Genomic DNA, 19,805 nt, shown 5'->3' with positions numbered 1-19,805 from the left:
CCCTCTATGACAATAATATCTTTCCTAAGGTAAGGGGACCAAAACTGCACACAGTACTCCAGGTGCAGTCTAACCAAGGTTCTATACAATTGAAACAAGACTTCACTACTCCTGTACTCAAGTCCTCTTGCGATAAAGGCTAACATATCATTCGCCCTCTTAATTGCTTGCTGCACCTGCATGTAAGCTTCCAGTGACTTATTGACAAGGATACCTAGGTCCCTTTGTACATCTACACTTTCTAATCTCTTACCAGTTAAGAAATACTCTGCACGTCTGTTCCTCCTACCAATGTGGGTAACTTCTTATTTTTACACATTAAATTTCATCTGCCATGTTCTTGCCCACTCACTAAGTCTGTTCAAATCCCCTTGAAGACGCTTTGCATCTTCCTCACAACACACATTCCCACCTAGTTTTGTGTCACCTGCAAATTTGGAAATACTACATTTGGTCCCCACATCTAAATAATTGAAACATATTGTGAACAGCTGGGGCCCAAGCACTGATCCCTGTGGTACCCCAATAGTCACAGCCTGCCAACGTGAGAATGACCCGTTCATTCCTACTTTCTGCCTGTTAACCAATCCTTAATCCATGCCAGTATATTACCTCCTATCCCATGTGTTTTAATTTTGTTAACCAACCTCCTGTGGGGGACTTTATCAAAAGCCTTCTGAAAATCCAAGTATACCATGTCCACCGACTCCCCTTTATCAATTCTGTTAGTAACACCCTCAAAAAAACTCCAACAGGTTCGTCAAACATGGGTTTTACATTCATAAATCAGTGTTGACTATGTCCAATCAAATCATTATTATCCAAGTAATAAAATAAAAGCAAAATAATGCCGATGCTGGAAATCTAAAATAAAAACAAGAAATGCTGGAAATACTCAGCAGGTCTGGCAGCATCTGTGGAGAGAGAAGCAGAGTTAGCATTTCAGGTCAGTGACCCTTCATCAGAACTGACATATTAGAAATGTGTAAGGTTTTAAGCAAGTAAAGCGGGGGTGGGGCAAGAGATAACAAAAGAGCTGTTGATAGGACAAGGTCACAGAGAATAACTGACCAAAAGGTCATGGAACAAAGGCAAACGGTATATTAATGGTGTGCTGAAAGACAAAGCGTTAGTACAGAGAGGGTGTGAATTGACTGTAAAGCACAAAGCACTCAAAGCACAAACAGAAACAGTGGGTAGGCACAGTAGAAACAAAGTAAACAAACTAAAAAAAAATAAAATAACCAAATAAAAAAGAAAAAAGTTTCCATTTGTCACATCCTTTAGAATAGATTCTAGATTTTCCCAATGATTGATGGAAGGCTAACAGGTCTGCAATTCCCTGTTTTCTCTCTCCCTCCCTTCTTAAATAGTGGGGTGACTTTTGCGACCTTCCAATCTGCGGGGACCACTCCAGAATCTATAGAATTTTGGAAGATGATCACCAATGCATCCACTATCTCCACAGCTACTTCTTTCAACACTCTGGGATGTAGAAGATCAGGTCCTGGGGACTTATCAACCTTCAGCCCCATTAATTTCTCCAATACAATCTTCTTACTAATACTAATTTCCTTCAATTCCTCATTCCCCCTAATCCCTTGGATCTCTAATTCTGTGAGATTTCTTGTATATTCCTCAGTGAAGACAGACACAAAGTAATCATTTAGCTTCTCTCCCATTTCTCGATTCCCCATTATAAATTCTCCTGACTCTGCCTGTAATGGACCCACATTTGTCTTAGTCAAACATTTCCTTTTTATGTATCTATAGAAGCTTTTACAGTCTGTTTTTATATTTTGTGCTAGCTTACATTCATATTCTATTCTCCCTTTATCAGTTTCTTCGTCGTCCTTTGCAGTTGACCCTGTGAGAGACATAAGGGAAGATGGTCATGAGAAATCCGCACAATCAACAGATGTTTCTGCTCCTCGAAATAATGTTGTGCCAGCTTATATATTGGCAGCTCATTGCAAGGGAAGAATTGCGACGGATCCCCTGAACCTGGAGATTTTGAGATCTCTTCACCCTGTCTATGATGAAGTCCTCTTTCTCCATCTCCAATGTCCCGGTGGCTTGCCACTCTGGCCAGATCAAGGGCCAGTTCTTCAAAATGTGTCAGTGACGCAAGCTGGAGAGCCCCACTGTCCAAGCGTGCCTTCTTGCACTCCCTGGCCTCGTTCTCCCATTTGGCTTGTGAGGTAAAGAAAGATGCCATTAGGACAATGCCTCTCTCGTTCACCACTTGTAACTTTTTATTTGCATAGGATGTTGCCGACTTCCCTCTCGTCCACTGTCCAATAGCGCTCAGATAATGAACTATGCTTATGGATCATCAATGAAGCCATGCACACATCCCTCCTGTGGTCAGAAGAACTCCATGCGCCCTATGAATGCCCCTCTGTTTTGCAATCTGGTGAGTGCTGACAAGGAGGCATGCCATCTGGTCTATCTTTGGACTCACCTTGCCAGACCTAAGCAGGTCATTGAAACATTTCCTGCACTGGACCCAGTTTCTCCACACCAATATTCTGCAGCTAACATCATGAGCCACCTTTAGCCATGGCTTCTTGGTCAGCCTTGCAGGCTTTCTTGTGCAGCTGGCAGGAAACAGGATGCTTCTCCATGCTGTCACAGCCTCCAGCAGCATCTCATGTGAGGCACAGAAAAACAGGGGGCTGCCCTGGCAAGGGCCCCTCCCTACCCACTGTCCTCTGCACAGCTTGTCCTTTCATCGGGGAGACAAACAGCAGCCGCAGCCCTTTAAATTGGGTGCGCTGGTCCCTGTGTCCCACCTCCTTCCCATGTCTGTGCTGTTAATTGGGCAGTGAATGCAACTCTGGGCCAATTAATGCTTTTCCAATTAAAATTGCAAAGCATGTGCATTGCCAATGTGGTGCGGGGTTGGGACCCAGAAATGAACGTGATGTCAGGATCCTTACCCCGGAATTGAAGTTCCGCCCAATGATTCAGGTCTATGATCTGTTTTTATTTCCAATATCTGCAGTGTTTTGTTTTTGCCTTAAAACTAACTTTGTATTAATCATCCTCTAGATGGCATCATATAAGCTTTCCTGATGTTTACACACAATTATGGTTTGTAAATCAAAATAAACTTTAGTCAAATTAAAATTGACTTCTCTAGCTTTCAGGATTTATTGGCCATTTTTGATTCTTTAGAAAAAAGGCTACGAAGTTGAATAGAAAGGAGGGTAAGTGGAAGAGTGAAGCAGGGAAAAGAAAGCAAAGCCAACCAGATTATCAGTTCAGTTCAGAATATACAGCATACCAAATGATTCCGTGGACCTCAGACCCAAAGTCATTGAGCAGCTGCCCTCTCTTTTCATTTCTCTTGCTATTCTATCTCAGTGGCTTCCCTTGTTGATTGGAAGGTCTTGACACCACTTTTGATGATGGATCACCATTTTGGTCATGATTGGGCATCTGCTTCCCATGTGTTGATGTTAATAGAACAGACCTTAATGGAGGCTTTGAGATCGTCTTTGAAACATTTCCTTTGACTCCCGTGTGAGCGGGCTCCCTGGCGTAGCTCTGAGTAGAGCACCTGTTCAGGCAGTCTGGAGTCAGGCACTCTGACAAAATGTCCTGTCCTTCTCAGAGAATATGAGATTATCATGTCAGGTCAGTGTCTTGGAGGACACTCATGTTTGTTCTTTTGTCCTCCCACTTGATTCACAAGATCCTTCTAAGACAGTATTGATGATGTTGTTCTAGGGCCTTAATATGGCGTCTGTAAGTTGTCAGCACCATTGAGAAGTGTGGGGAGAATCACTATCCGATAGATTTTGAGTTTAGTGTCAGGTCTGATACCACGATTCTCAAAAACTTGAGTACGTAATTTACCATAGGCTGAGCTAGCACATTGGATTCAGTGGTGTACCTCTTCATCAATGTCAGCTTCTTGGGATAGATATCTTCCAAGATATGGGAAGTGAGGGACATTTTCCAATACGTGACCATGAATCTCAATTAAAGGCGTTGGATTTCATTCGTTTGGTGTGAGTTGGTAGAGGACTTTGGACTTCCTGGTGTTCAGGGCAAGTCCCATACTCTCGTAGGCTTTGGTGAATATATCAACTATTTTTTGCAGTTCTTCTTCAGAGTGAGCACTAACTTGTGTGTCGTCAGCATACTGTAGCTCTATTATGGAAGTGGTCGTTGTCTTGGTTTTGGCCTTCAGTCAATTGATGTTGAAGAGTTTATCATCAGTGTGATAAGTTATTACCACACGTAGGGGTGAGCTTGTCAATAGCAAGCTGCAGCATTGCTGCAATGACACACTCCAGTTTGATCACAGAATTACAGCACAAAAGGAGGCCATTCAGCCTATTGTGTCTACATTGGCTCTCCGAATGAGCAATTCACTTAGTGCCATTCTCCTGCCTTCTCCCCATAACCTTGCACATTCTTCCTTTTCAGATAACTATCTAATTCCCTTTTGAATGCCTCTATTGAACCTGCCTCCACCACACTCTCAGGCAGTGCATTCCAAATCCTACCCACTTGCTGCTTGTAGAAGTTTTTCCTCATGTCACCATTGCTTCTTTTGCCAATTACCTTAAACCTGCGCCCTTTCATTCTTGGATCCTTTCACGAGTGGGAACAGTTTCTCCATATCTACTCTGTCCAGACCCCTCATGATTTTGAATACCTCTATCAAATCTCCTCCCAACCTTCTCTTCTCCAAGGGAAAACAGTCCCAACTTCTCTATCTTCGTAAATGAAGTTCCTCATCCCTGGAACCATTCTCATGAATCTTTTCTGCATTCTCTCCAACGCCTTCACATCTTTCCTAACATGTAGTGCCCAGAACTGGACGCAATACTCCATTTGAGGCCGAACCAGTGTTTTATACAAGTTTAAGATAGCCTCCTTACTCTTGTACTCTATGCCCCTATTAATAAATCCCAGGATACTGTATGCTTTATTATCTGTTCTCTCAACCTGTCCTGCCACCTTCAATGACTTATGCACATATACACCTCGGTCCCGCTACTCCTGAACCCCCTTTAGAGTTGTACCCTTTATGTTATATTGTCTCTCCATGTTCTTCCTACCAAAATGAATCACTTCATATTTCTCTGCATTGAACCTTATCTGCCACTTGTCCGCCCATTCCACCAACTTGTCTATGTCCTTTTTAAGTTCTACACTATCCTGTTCACAGTTCACAGTGCTTCCAATTTTTGTATCATCCACAAATTTTGAAATTGTGCCCTGTAAATCAAGGTCTAGATTATTAATATATATCAGGAAGAGCAAGGATCCCGACACTGACCCTTGGGGACCCCCATTACAAACCTTCCTCCAGTCAGAAAACCCTCCATTAACCACTACTCTCTGTTTCCTATCACTCAGCCAATTTCATATCCATATTGCTACTGTCCCTCTTATTCCATAAGCTATAAGTTTGTTCAAAAGTCGGTTGTGCAGCACTGTATCAAATGCCTTTTGGAGGTCCATGTCTCTTCTTTGGGCCTCCTTATCTTGAGAGACAATGGATACGCGCCTGGAGGTGGTCAGTGGTTTGTGAAGCAGCGCCTGGAGTGGCTATAAAGGCCAATTCTGGAGTGACAGGCTCTTCCACAGGTGCTGCAGAGAAATTTGTTTGTCGGGGCTGTTGCACAGTTGGCTCTCCCCTTGCGCCTCTGTCTTTTTTCCTGCCAACTACTAAGTCTCTTCGACTCGCCACAATTTAGCCCTGTCTTTATGGCTGCCCGCCAGCTCTGGTGAATGCTGGCAACTGACTCCCACGACTTGTGATCAATGTCACACGATTTAATGTCGCGTTTGCAGACGTCTTTATAGCGGAGACATGGACGGCCAGTGGGTCTGATACCAGTGGCGAGCTCGCTGTACAATGTGTCTTTGGGGATCCTGCCATCTTCCATGCGGCTCACATGGCCAAGCCATCTCAAGCGCCGCTGACTCAGTAGTGTGTATAAGCTGGGGGTGTTGGCCGCTTCAAGGACTTCTGTGTTGGAGATATAGTCCTGCCACCTGATGCCAAGTATTCTCCGAAGGCAGCGAAGATGGAATGAATTGAGACGTCGCTCTTGGCTGGCATACGTTGTCCAGGTCCATGTACACCACATCAATAGCATTACCCTCATCAATCCTCTCTGTTACCTCTTGATGCCTGTTTTGACAGGGAAGGTGTCTGTTGTGGAGTCATTGCATTGTACTGTTATTTGCATATTATCAGATAGGAGATGGATGATGTTTGTGAACTTAGATGGGCATCCATATTGCGGTAGCACTTCCAAAGGCCAGTTCAATTCACCAAATCGAAGACTTTTGTGAGATCGAAGAAAGCCTTGTACAAAGGGATGTTCCTCTCTGCAATTTTCCTGAAGTTGGTGTACTGTGAAGATCATAACGGTTGGCCCTCTGGAGGGTGGAAGCTGCACTGGGACTCTGGAAGGACCTCCTGTGCAATTGGCGAGAGGTGATTGAGAAGTATCCTACCGAGGACTTTGCCAACAGTTGAGAACATTGCTATGCCCCGGTAGTTGCTACAGTTTGACTTCTATCCTTTCTTGAAGATTGTGATCATCATGGCATCTCTAAGGTCACTTGCAATTTCTTCATTTTGCCGCTGCTTCACAAATAGGGTATGTATCCATATCTCTCCTCCATGGTTCAGTACTTCCACAGGGATATTGTCAGGACCAGAAGCTTTGTTGTTTTTCATCTGGTTGACAGCAGTTATCACTTGGCCGAGAATTGGAACATCGTCTGGCTCACTTCTGATTGTATGTTGTGGGAGGTTCTTCAGCAGGTGCATGTCCACTGTGGATTTCTGATTGAGTAGTTCCACAAAGTACTCTTTCCAATGGGTGTTGATACTGTCTATGTCTTTGAGGAGAGTCTTGCCAGCTTTGGATCTTACCAATGTTGGTCCATGTGCTGAGGGTATGCTCTTTGGTTGCCAATAAGGAGTTGAATTTCCACAGCCTTCTCTGTCCATCATTTAACAAAGAACAGTACAGCACAGGAACAGGCCATTCGGCCCTCCAAGCCTGCACCGATCTTGATGCCTGCCTAAGCTAAAACCTTCTGCACTTCCGGGGACCGTATCCCTCTATTCCCATCCTATTCATGAGTTGTCAAGATGCCTCTTAAACGTCGCTATCGTACCTGCTTCCACCACCTCCCCCGGCAGCAAGTTCCAGGCACTCACCACCCTCTGTGTAAAGAACTTGCCTCGCATATCCCCTCTAAACTTTGCCCCTTGCACCTTAAACCTATGTCCCCTAGTAACTGACTTTCCACCCTGGGAAAAAGCTTCTGACTATCCACTCTGTCCATGCCACTCATAACTTTGTAAACCTCTTATCATGTTGCCCCTCCACCTCCGTCATTCCAGTGAAAAAATCCGAGTTTATCCAACCTCTCCTCATATCTAATGTCCTCCAGACCAGGCAACATCCTGGTAAACCTCTTCTGTACCCTCTCCAAAGCCTCCACGTCCTTCTGGTAGTGTGGCGGCCAGAATTGCACGCAATATTCTAAGTGTGGCCTAACTAAAGTTCTGTACAGCTGCCATTTACTGTATACTTCCCACCTGCATTAGACCTTCCAGAATGCATTACCTCACATTTGTCCGGATTAAACTCCATCTGCCATTTCTCCACCCAAGTCTCCAACCGATCTATATCCTGCTGTATCCTTTGACAATCCTCATCACTATCCGCAACTCCACCAACCTTTGTGTCGTCCGCAAACTTACTAATCAGACCAGCTACATTTTCCTCCAAATCATTTATATGTACTACAAACAGCAAAGGTCCCAGCGCTGATCCCTGCGGAACACCACTAGTCACAGCCCTCCATTCAAAAAAGCACCCTTCCACTGCTACCCTCTGTCTTCTATGACCGAGCCAGTTCTGTATCCATCTTGCCAGCTCACCTCTGATCCCGTGTGACCACCTTTTGTATCAGTCTGCCATGAGGGACCTTGTCAAAGGCTTTACTGAAGTCCAGATAGAGAACATCCACTGCCTTTCCTTCATCAATCACCTTCGTCACTTCCTCAAAAAACTCAATCAAGTTAGTGAGACACGACCTCCCCTTCACACAACCATGCTGCCTCTCGCTAATAAGTTCGTTTTTTCCAAATGGGAGTAAATCCTGTCCCGAAGAATCCTCTCTAATAATTTCCCTACCACTGACGTAAAGCTCCTATAATTTCCTGGATTATCCTTGCTACCCTTCTTAAACAAAGGAACAACATGGGCTATTCTCCAGTCCTCTGGGATCTCACCTGTAGCCAATGAGGATACAAAGATTTCTGTCAAGGCCCCAGCAATTTCTTCCCTTGCCTCCCTCAGTATTCTGGGGTAGATCCCATCAGGCCCTGGGGACTTATCTACCTTAATGCTTTGCAAGACGCCCAACACCTCCTACTTTTTGATAACGACATGACCGAGACTATCTACACTCCCTTCCCTAGACTCATCATCCACCAAGTCCTTCTCTTTGGTAAATACTGATGCAAAGTACTCATTTAGTACCTCGTCCATTTCCTCTGGCTCCACGCATAGATTCCCTCCTCTGTCCTTGAGTGGGCCAACCCTGGTTACCCTCTTGCTCTTTATATACGTATAAAAAGCCTTGGGATTTTCCTTAATCCTGTTTGCCAATGACTTTTCATGACCCCTTTTAGCCCTCCTAACTCCTTGCTTAAGTTCCTTCCTACTGTCTTTATATTCCTCAAGGGCTTCATCTGTTCCCAGCCTTCCAGCCCTTACGAATGCTTCCTTTTTCTTTTTGACTCGGCTCACAATATCCCGTGTTATCCAAGGTTCCCGAAACTTGCCAAACTTATCCTTCTTCCTCATAGGAACATGCTGGTCCTGGATTCTAATCAGCTGACGTTTGAAAGACTCCCACATGTCAGATGTTGATTTACCCTCAAACAGCCACCCCCAATCTAAATTCTTCAGTTCCTGCCTAATATTGTTATAATTAGCCTTCCCCCAATTTAGCACCTTCACCCGAGGACGACTCTTATCCTTATCCACAAGTACCTTAAAACTTATGGAATTATGGTCACTGTTCCCGAAATGCTCCCCTACTGAAACTTCGACCACCTGGCCGGGCTCATTCCCCAATACCAGGTCCAGTACGGCCCCATCCCTAGTTGGACTATCTACATATTGTTTCAAGAAGCCCTCCTGGATGCTCCTTACAAATTCTGCCCCATCCAAGCCCCGAGCACTAAGTCAGTCCAGTCAATATAGGGGAAGTTAAAATCACCCACCACTACGACCCTGTTACCTTTACATCTTTCCAAAATCTGTCTACATATGTGCTCCTCTACCTCCCGCTGGCTGTTGGGAGGCCTGTAGAAAACCCCCAACATCGTGACTGCACCCTTCCTATTCCTGAGCTCCACCCATATTGCCTCGCTGCATGATCCCTCCGAGGTTTTCTCCTGCAGTACAGCTGTGATATTCTCTTTAACCAGTTTTTTGAGGAAGTGACAAAGATGATTAATGAAGGAAGGGCAGTGGATGTTATCTATATGAACTTCAGTAAAGCCTTTGACAAGGTCCCTCATGGCAGACTGATACAAAAGGTGAAGTCACATGGGATCAGAGGGGAGCTGGCAAGATGGATACAGCACTGGCTCGGTCATAGAAGACAGAGGGTAGCAATGGAAGGGTGCTTTTCTGAATGGAGGGATGTGACTAGTGGTGTTCCGCAGGGATCAGTGCTGGGACCTTTGCTGTTTGTAGTACATATAAATGATTTGGAGGAAAATGTAGCTGGTCTGATTAGTAAATTTGCGGACGACACAAAGGTTGGTGGAGTTGCGGACAGTGATGAGGATTGTCAGAGGATACAGCAGGATATAGATCGGTTGGAGACTTGGGCGGAGAAATGGCAGATGGAGTTTAATTCGGACAAATGTGAGGTAATGCATTTTGGAAGATCTAATGCAGGTGGGAAGTATACAGTAAATGGCAGAACCCTTAGGACTATTGACAGGCAGAGAGATCTGGGCGTACAGGTCCACAGGTCACTGAAAGTGGCAACACAGGTGGATAAGGTAGTCAAGAAGGCATACGGCATGCTTGCCTTCATCGGTCGGGGCATAGAGTATAAAAATAGGTAAGTCATGCTGCAGCTGTACAGAAGTTTAGTTAGGCCACACTTAGAATATTGCGTGCAATTCTGGTCACCACACTACCAGAAGGACGTGGAGGCTTTGGAAAGGGTACAGAGGAGGTTTACCAGGATGTTGCCTGGTCTGGAGGGCATTAGCTATGAGGAGAGGTTGGATAAACTCGGATAGTTTTCACTGGAACGACGGAGGTGGAGGGGCGACGTGATAGAGGTTTACAAAGTTATAAGCAGCATGGACAGAGTGGATGTCAGAAGCTTTTTCCCCAGGGTGGAAGAGTCAGTTACTAGGGGACATAGGTTTAAAGGTGAGAGGGGCAAAGTTTAGAGGGGATGTGCGTGGCAAGTTCTTTACACAGAGGGTGGTGAGTGCCTGGAACTTTTTGCCGGGGGAGGTGGTGGAAGCAGGTACCAGAGAGACGTTTAAGAGGCATCTTGACAAATACATGAATAGGATGGGAATAGAGGGATACGGTCCCCGGAAGTGCAGAAGGTTTTAGTTTAGGCAGGCATCAAAATCGGCGCAGGCATGGAGGGCCGAATGGCCTGTTCCTGTGCTGTACTGTTCTTTGTTCTTAATGCAACTCCCCCACCCCTTTTACATCCCCGTCTAGCCCGCCTGAAGCTTCTAAATCCCGGAACATTTAGCTGCCAAACTTGTCCTTCCCTCATCCAAGTCTCTGCAATAGCAACAACATCATAGTTCCAAGTACTAATCCAAGCTCTAAGTTCATCTGCCTTACCTGTTATACTTCTTGCATTGAAACAAATGCACTTCAGACCACCAGTCCCGCTGTGCTCCGCAACATCTCCCTGCCTGCTCTTCCTCTTAGTCTTACTGGCGTTATTTACTAGTTCCCCCTCATTTATTTCACCTGCTGTCCTACTGCTCTGGTTCCCACCCCCCTGCCACACTAGTTTAAACCCTCCCGAGTGACGCTAACAAACCTCGCAGCCAGGATATTTGTGCCCCTCCAGTTTAGATGCAACTCATCCTTCTTGTACAGGTCCCACCTGTCCCTGAAGAGATCCTAATAATCCAGATATCTGAAACCCTCTCTCCTACACCAGCTGTTCAGCCACGTGTTTAGCTGCACTATCTTCCTATTTCTAGCCTCACTGGCACGTGGCACAGGGAGTAATCCCTAGATTACAACCCTAGAGGTCCTGTCTTTTAACTTTCTCCCTAACTCCCTAAACACCCCCTGCAGGACCACGTCACTCTTCCTGCCTATGTCGTTGGTACCTATGTGTACCACAACCTCTGGCTGTTCACCCTCCCCCTTCAGAATGCTCCCTGTCCGTTCAGAGACATCCTTGACCCTGGCACCCAGGGAGGCAACATACCATCCTGGAGTCTCTTTCACGTCCACAGAAGCGCCTATCTGTGCCCCTGACTATAGAGTCCCCTATAACTATTGCTCTTCTGCGCTTTGTCCCTCCCTGCTGAACAACAGTGCCGGCTGTGGTGCCACTGCTCTGGCTGCTGCTGTTTTCCCCTGATAGGCCATCCCCCCCAACAGTATCCAAAACGGTATACTTGTTAGAGAGGGGGATAGCCACAGGGGATTCCTGCACTGACTGCCTGCCCCTTCTAGCGGTCACCCATCTATCTGCCTGCACCTTGGGTGTAACCACTTCTCTAAAACTCCTGTCTATGACGCTTTCTGCCACCTGCATGCTCCTAAGTGCATCCAGTTGCTGCTCCAACCGATCCATGCGGTCTGTGAGGAGCTGCAACTGGGTACACTTCCTGCAGATGTAGTCGTCTGGAACGCTGGAAGCGTCACGGACCTCCCACATCTCACAGGTGAAGCACTTTACCCCTCTAACTGACATTTCTAGAACTAATTAATAAATCAATTTAAAATAAATAAATACTTATTAAATCCTTACTAAATTGTGTTACAATTAACTAATTGGTCCCTAATGCTAGATTTCTACTATAAATATTAAATGCTAACTAAATACAGTAATCTCCTCCCTCTGGTTTAGTTACTCTACTTATTAATTAGTTAGTAGGGTTTTAATCAATTTTTATCAATGTTTTATTTTCAAATTCAGTACAAATTTCCTACCAGCCAATCAGGTCACAGCTTTCCTGTGACATCACTTTTTCAGTTTTTTTTTTACCAGAGGTAACTCCGCCCTCCGAGTCTTCCCCCTGGATGTCGGCCGCAAATCCCCGAGGTAAGCTTTTTTATACTTACCGGTCTGGAACTCCGCCTTCCGAGTCTTCTCCGTGCATCTTGTTCTTCAAATTGCTGGTTCTCCTTTGAGCTTCAGCTTTGGCTATATCATGAGCGGGATTCTTTTCTGTGGAGTTCGCTCCTGTTGCCAGGTTTGGAATGCTTTCTGTTTGCAATCACTGAGTTTGCATATTTCTGTGTCGCTCTCATCAAACCAGTCTTGGTGTATTTTAGAGGTGTGTCCAAGGACTTCTTGGCATGTTTGAGTGATGATGGATTTCAATGATTGCCAGTCATCTTGGACATTGCTTGATGGTGTGACCATCCGTTCCTGTAGTTTCCAATTGATTTGTTCTTGAAATTCCTTGAGCTTGGTGTGGTTTGATAGGACAGAAACCTCAAACTTTCTCTGTACCTGTCGTGGTTGTTGGCACCTTTTGGGAGCCGCCTCACACACTAATACTGAGCGAATGAGTCGGTGGTCTGTCCAGCATTCATCGGCCATAACCATGGCACGAGCAATGTGCACATCTTTTCGATCCCTGGTCCTGACCATCACATAGTCTATTAAGTGCCAGCAGTTCGATCTTGAATGTTGCCAGGATGTATTGAAATATTTTTTTGTGGAAAAGGGGGTTATTGACCACAAGATCACGCTGTTGAGATTGAACTTTCCAACTCCAGGCTTTCCAATAGCGTTTGGCCAAAAGGCATGGTTTTCCCCCTCCCTGGCATTGAAATCACCAAGAAGTATGATCTTTGACTGTGCTGGCACAGCTGCCAGAGTTGCATCTAGTTTGGAATAGAGGGTTTTATTCACTTTGTCCTCTGAGTCCAATGTGGCTGCATAAACACTGATGAAGTTGGCAGATTGATTGCCTTTGAGCTTAAAATTGCATGTCATAAGATGCTGATTGAATGCAACAGGGGTTTGTGGAGTCTTGTCATGAGTTTGTTTTTGATGGCAAAGCCACCTCCATGAATTCTGCATTCTTCTTGTGATTCCCCTTCCCTTTCCAGAAGAAAGTACAGCCACCTCCATGTTCTTTGATTTGTCCCTCATCTGTTCTACAGGTCTCGTTAAAGGCTATTATGTCAATGCCTAGTCGTCAGAGCTTGCGGGCTACTATTGCTGTTTGTCTTTCAGCCCGTTCTGAGTTATCCATTAGCGACCAGATATTCAAAGATCCTATCTTGATTGGTTTTGAGAGCTTCGACTGCTGATGGGTGATCCTGCTAATGGGGTTTCCAAGCTATATTTGGAGTGAGGCAGCCTATTTTTAGAGCACCTTTTCTAGCCCCTTCTCCTAGTGAGATGAGCAGAGCTAATCCTGAAGAGGGCTGCTCAAGACACAGCTACAAACACCGAACCATCCTTCTGCCTCGATTAAGAGTGGAGTAGTTAATTGGTAACTGCCATCTTTGTGTCAGGTTATGACTAGAAGTTCCCAGATATCACAATCTTGCCCCCATTGCCACTAGCTGGCCGCTAAAGGGTTTGAGGAAATTTGCCATCCGTAGAAGGCCCTGCGCATGATGCCCTTTAGAGTGGGAAGCCGATTGCACAGAATGCTGTCGTGGCAGGGCTTTGCCTGGTTTCAATGATCAGGCAAGCTGTATCATTGGGTCAAGGCCCTGCTGCAACCTTTCGTCGCCTTCACAGCCATCAGCTGATCCACTGTTGAAGAATTGTATTGTGGTAGGACTTATTGAATGGCAGCCCTTGCTCACCATGTCACAAGGTGCTGTAAAGTAAGCTTAAGGGGGTTTTGTATGATGTAGAGGCACCACCCTCTACCTCGCTCCACCCTAAACACCCTGCTGCTGTGGTCCGCAACTGCTTATTCATCACGAGAAGTCCTGCTTATTTTGCAGATTGCCCTCATATCTGGAGGTTGCTCTGCTTATCAACCACTTGCCAATGCAGTTGTAGCTGCAGCTCGCTCCAGCACTTCAGACACAGAGTAGTATTCTTCTAATGATCAAAAAAACTGTTAAATTCACCTTAAATTGCATGTGCAATATTTTACATTTTTAATGTTTCCTTTAATGAGCTGCTAATACTTTCTGGCACTTTTTTTCCTGGCTGAAGAGCAGAGGTTAGATGTGCATAGAGATAGTTTGAAATGAGTGACAAAGGATGGAATTTTAAATTGATTGACCAGGGATTAACAGTGCGATCATTATCTGGTTGGGATCTGTTGGAATCTCCAGTCGGCTTTGCCGCGGCTCTTTAACTGAGCCACGGCATTAGCATCCGGCTTCCGGGTCCCTGACCAATCAGGGAAGGCAGTGCTGGATCTTTCAAAAGGAGGATTTCTAATTAAAGGGACCCCAGCATGGGTTACAATGGCTCAGAGGCACATGGATTTTTGAGGCGGCAGTATCCACAGGAATCGATAGGAGACCTGGGAAGGTGCTTCCCGGGTCTCTTATTCTTACCTGGAGGTCCTGCTGTAGGATCTTTCCCAAGGATGGGAGTAAGAGGACAACCTCTCCACCCAAGCAGACAGGGATTCAAGTGGCTGAGGAAGTCAGCAGCAGAGGTGTGATCCCTCCAACCAGGAGACAGTGCACCAAGCGGATCCACGACCTCAGGCGAGTGGCATAATACTTTTGGGTGCTAAGCCCCTGCATTCTCCTGCACAGTGCTCCTCAAAACAACACACCTTGCAGCTCCAGTCATTCATCTCTCTCCAGGCAATCTTCTATCCATGCTAATGTGTTACACCCTACACCATGAGCTTCTACTGCGCAATAATAGACCCGGTTCTTGGGAATGAGGTCAAGTGGATCAAGTGTCAGTAGGGGAACAGTTAGGGGACAGTGATCAGTGCATCATAAGTTTAGGTTTGCTATGGAAAAGGACAAGGAACAATCCAGAGTAAGAATAATTAACTGGGAAAAGCCAACTTCAATGGGGTAAGAATGGATATGGCCCAGATAAATTGAAATCAAAGGTTGGCAGGCAAAACTGTAACTGAACAATGGGCTGCCTTTAAAGAGAGATAGTTCGGGGACAGTCAAGGTGTATTCCCAAGAAGGGAAAAAGTAGAGAAAACAAATATAGATCTTCCTAGATGACAAAAGAGATGGAGATTAAGATGAAGAAGAAAAATTGTGCTTATGACAGATGTCAGGTGTATAATACATCTGAGAACCAGCCTGAATATAGAAGGTTCAGAGGGAAATTGGAAAAGCAAATAAGAGAAGCAAATACAGAGTATGAGACGAGACTGGCAGCTAATATAAAGGAAACCCAAAAGTCTTCTATAGGCATATAAAATCTAAAAGGGTGGTAAAAGGAGGAGTGGGGCCGATTAGGGACCAAAAAGGGGATTTCCGCATGGAGCCAGGGGGCATGACTAGGGTATTAAATGAATACTTTGCACCTGTCTTTACTGAGGAAGAAGATGCTGCGTAGGTCATGGTGAAAGAGAAGATGGTTGAGATGCTTAAAGGGTTTGAAATTGATAAGGAGGATGTATTGGATAGGCTGTCGGTACTTAAAGTTGATAAGGCACCAGGACCGGATGAGATGCTTCCAAGGATACTGAGGGAAGTGAGAGTAGAAATTGCAGAGGCACTGGCCATAATTTTCCAATCTTTCTTAGACACAGGGGTGGTGCCAGAGGATTGGAGAATTGTTCAAAAAAGGATGTAAAGATAACTACAGGCCAGTCAGTTTAACCTCAGTGGTGGGGAAACTTCTAGAACGATGATTCAGGACAAAATTAATAGTCACTTGGACAAATGTGGGTTAATTAGGGAAAGCCAGCATGGAGTTGTTAAGGGAAAATTGTGTTTGACTAACTTGCCTGAGTTTTTTGATGAGGTAACAGAGAGGTTGATGAGGGTAATGTTGATGTGCTGTACATCGACTTCCAAAAGGCATTTGATAAAGTGCCACTCAACAGGGAGACAGTGGTGCAGTGGTAATGTCACTGGACTAGTAATCCAGAGGCCCAGGCCTAATGTCCTGGGCCACAGGTTCAAATCCCAACATGGCAGCTGGTGGAATGTAAATTCTAGAATTGAAAGCTAGTCTCACTAATAGTACCATGAAACTATCATCGATTGTCGTAAGAACCCTAATGCCCTTGAGGGAAGGAAATCTGCTGTCATTGCCTGGTGTGGCCTACATGTGACTCCAGATCCGCAGCAATGTGGTTGACTCTTATAATAAAAGCAAAATACTGTGGATGTTGGGAATCTAAAATAAAAACAGCAAGTGCTGGAAATACTGAGCAGGTCTGGCAGCATCTGTGGAGAGAGAAGCATAGTTAACATTTCAGGTCAGTGACCTTTCATCAGAACTGGCAAAGGTTAGAAATGTAATATGTTTTAAACAAATAAAGCGGGGGTGGGAGTGGGGGTGGACAGAGAACAAAAGGAAAGACGTGTAATAGGACAGAGGGCCTCCTTTTGCGCTGTAACTATTCTATGATTCTATGATCCCATCCCGATGTAACTTTTAGGAGATTGTACTCCCCACATGCACCGAAACCCACCTCCCCTTGCCTGTAAAAATTTGGGCCAAAGAAACTGGATCCCCTTAGAAAAATGCCAGAAAGAACAATAGAAGACGACAAGTCCTGAAGAAAGAAAAAAAGAACTTGCATTTTTATTTAGCGCTTTTCGTGACCTTAGGATTTGTGACCAAAGTACTTCAGTCATTGAAATATTTTTGAAATGTAGAAACTGTTGCAATGTAGAGAAGCATGGCAATGAACCTGTGCACATTAAAGTCTCACAAACAATGATAAATGACCAATAAAACTGTTTTAGTAATGTTATTTGAGGTATAAATGTTAGCCAGGATTCCGGGGAAATCCCTCGCTCTTCTAAAAATGTCCTCCTGAAGGGACTTTAACTTAATGTCTTATCCGAAAGATGGCAAATTCGACACTACAGAACTCTTCCTATCCTGCACTGGAATGTCAGTCAAGATTATGTGCTCAAGTTTTTGGAATGGGTTTTGAATGTACAACTTTCTTAACAAAAGTTAGTAATAATAGCACTGAACCAGGGCTGACACACAGAAGAAAGCCATTCTGTCTGTGCTGAGACTTTGCTACAGCAATCTAAAAGTAATCCCACTGCTCTGCACTCTCACCATTGCCACTTTTCCTTAAAATAGTCTTTACCTTGACCATTCCCTGCAGGAAAGCATTCCATGCACCAAGAATGCTCCAAGTAAAGACATTTCTCCTAACTGCTCTCTTCACATTCTTAGTGGCAATTTTAAATTGATAACTTGTCAACACTGACTCCTCAACCAGGGAAAATAGTCTTTCCCTATTCACTGTATCAAACCCTCCATAGTTTCAAAAACCTCTATTGAATCTCCTCTTAGTCTTCTCCAGCCCAGTGGAAAATAGCTCCAGTATCAATTCTCTTGATAGTTTTTGTTATCCTGGTGAATCCATGCTGTATGCTGCCTTTAGCTTTAATGTCTTTTCTATAGGGGGCCCTCAAACTGGACGCAGTACTCTAACTGTGGCCTGAACAATGTTCTGTACAAATGTGTTATTACACTTTACCCTTCTACTCAGTGTCTCTCTTTAAAACCTCAAACTTCATTTTGTATGACTTCATCTATCTCTACTCACATTTCCAGGGTATCAGGCACTTCTTCAAAACATCTCTCTCAAATTTGTCAGACATGACTTTTTTAAACAAATCCTTGCTGGTTGTATCTGATTAACTCATACATTTCTAAACGCAGTAATTTGATCTCAAATTATTGATTGCTAGAGTTTGCCGTCAACTAGGAAGTATATAATTTCCCAGTTTATCCTCCTCTCCATTCTTAAACAGCAGGCTTAGTTTTAGATTTTTCTAGTAAACAACCAGCACAAACACAATGAACCAAATAGCCTCCTTTTATGGAAAGAAACTTCTATGGTTCTACAGTTATACCTGCATTCTCACCTCCACCATCATTTGTTAAGGCTATCACAAAATATGAATTTAACATCTCTGCCAAACCTTCACCCTAACAACTTGATTTCACTCTTGTAAAAGTAACATACTTATGCCTTTCCTATTTCCTTTAATATTACCTGCAAACTGTTTTTCACATTCCCTTCTATCTCCCTTTTCATCTCCCCAATACATTTTCTATGCAAATTATAGTTATGTTGTCTTTTGACTGTTTAAAAGAGCAATTTTTAAAAGGACATTTACATAAGCATTGGCTATTTTTACTATTGTGCAAAATGTAGCACTATGTTAGGGTGTGAAGTTAATAAGTATGCATAAATATGCATATAAACATACAAAATGCATATTACTGAAACAGACCTGAGAACCCTACCCTTCCCCAAACAATACAAATATCAGCTCGTTGTGGATGTGAAGCAATATTCTTGTTGTTGAGGTATCAACATAATGTTCCAGTACAAAATATAGATATGTGAATTTCGATAGTTTAATTAAGTAAGACTTGAATATACACACTTCATAACAGCATGATTGTACAAAAAGTGACAGAGTTTACAGATTTGGTGGAGTTTGTTGGGTTCATTGTGTAGGGTTGAGCTCATGTTAACCCAGCACTTAAAGCTATTTTTATGCAAACATACAGGAGAACTTTTTGTAACCAGTATGTTGCAAGCCCAACAGGAGAAAGGGCAGTTCTGGACATAGTTTTAGGGAATGAAGCTAGGCAGGTGGGAGAGCATTTTAGTGGTAATGATCATAATTCAGTTAAATTTAGCGTTATGGAAAAGGACAGAAATAGACCAAGTGTTAGAGACAGACCAATTTTACAAAGCTGGGATGTGATTTTAAAAAGTGGATTGGAAACAGCTATTTGAAAGTAAATAAGTGTTAAAGCAGTAGAAGCCATTCAAGAAGGAGAGGGAGAGGGTTCAGAACAAATATGTTCCCACGAGAAAAAGGATACGACTCCTAAATCTAGAGCCCCCTGGATGTCACAGAGTATACAGTGCAGATAAGGCAAAAAAGGAAAGCTTATGTCAGATACTGAGAGCTCAATACTGCAGAAAGCCTAGGAGTATAGAAAGTGCAGGGGTGAAATTAAAAAGGAAATTAGGAAAGCAAAGAGAGGGTGTGAGAAAATATTGGCGAGTAAAATCAGGAAAATCCCAAAGATGTTTTATAAGTACATAAAAAGCAAGAGGATAACTCAGAAAAGAGAAGGGCCTATTAGAGACCAAAAAAGTAACTTATGTCTGGAGATAGAAGACTTCGGCATAGTTCTTCGTGAATACTTTGCATCTGTCTTCACAGAAGGGAGGGACAATGTAGACTCCTCCATTAAGGAGGAGTGTGAAATAATGGATTGGATAAACGTAGTGAAAGAGGAAATATTTAGGGCTTTACAATCTTTGAAAGTAGATATATCGCCAGGCCCAAATGAAATGTATCCCAGGCTGCTATGAGAAACAAGGGAGGAAGTAGCGGAGGCTCTAATCATTACTTTCCTATCCTTTCTGG

At 44.0% G+C, this 19,805-nt stretch overlaps 1 protein-coding gene and 1 long non-coding RNA gene across 5 annotated transcripts in view; one reads left to right on the top strand and one right to left on the bottom strand.

Moving 5' to 3' along the window:
• LOC137363269 (uncharacterized) overlaps nt 1–3,053 on the top strand; it is a 69,923-nt gene extending 66,870 nt beyond the window's left edge. Inside the window, exon 3 of the long non-coding RNA XR_010972747.1 lies at nt 1,841–3,053. This is a non-coding gene — a long non-coding RNA (uncharacterized lncRNA). The remainder of the gene's footprint in view (nt 1–1,840) is intronic.
• Nucleotides 1–19,805, bottom strand: part of foxo3b (forkhead box O3b) — a 233,628-nt gene that overhangs the window by 25,317 nt on the left and 188,506 nt on the right. For 3 of the 4 annotated variants that reach the window (XR_010972740.1, XR_010972742.1, XR_010972741.1), the window contains one exon: nt 1,814–1,867. The exons of the other annotated variant lie outside the window; for it this stretch is intronic. The gene's annotated coding sequence lies outside the window, so the exon portion shown is untranslated. The remainder of the gene's footprint in view (nt 1–1,813; nt 1,868–19,805) is intronic. 4 annotated transcript variants of the gene reach the window in all.

This window comes from Heterodontus francisci, chromosome 3 (genome assembly GCF_036365525.1).
Source record: "Heterodontus francisci isolate sHetFra1 chromosome 3, sHetFra1.hap1, whole genome shotgun sequence".
Lineage (NCBI taxonomy): Eukaryota > Metazoa > Chordata > Chondrichthyes > Heterodontiformes > Heterodontidae > Heterodontus > Heterodontus francisci.
This window is presented reverse-complemented; position numbering and strand designations above follow the sequence as displayed.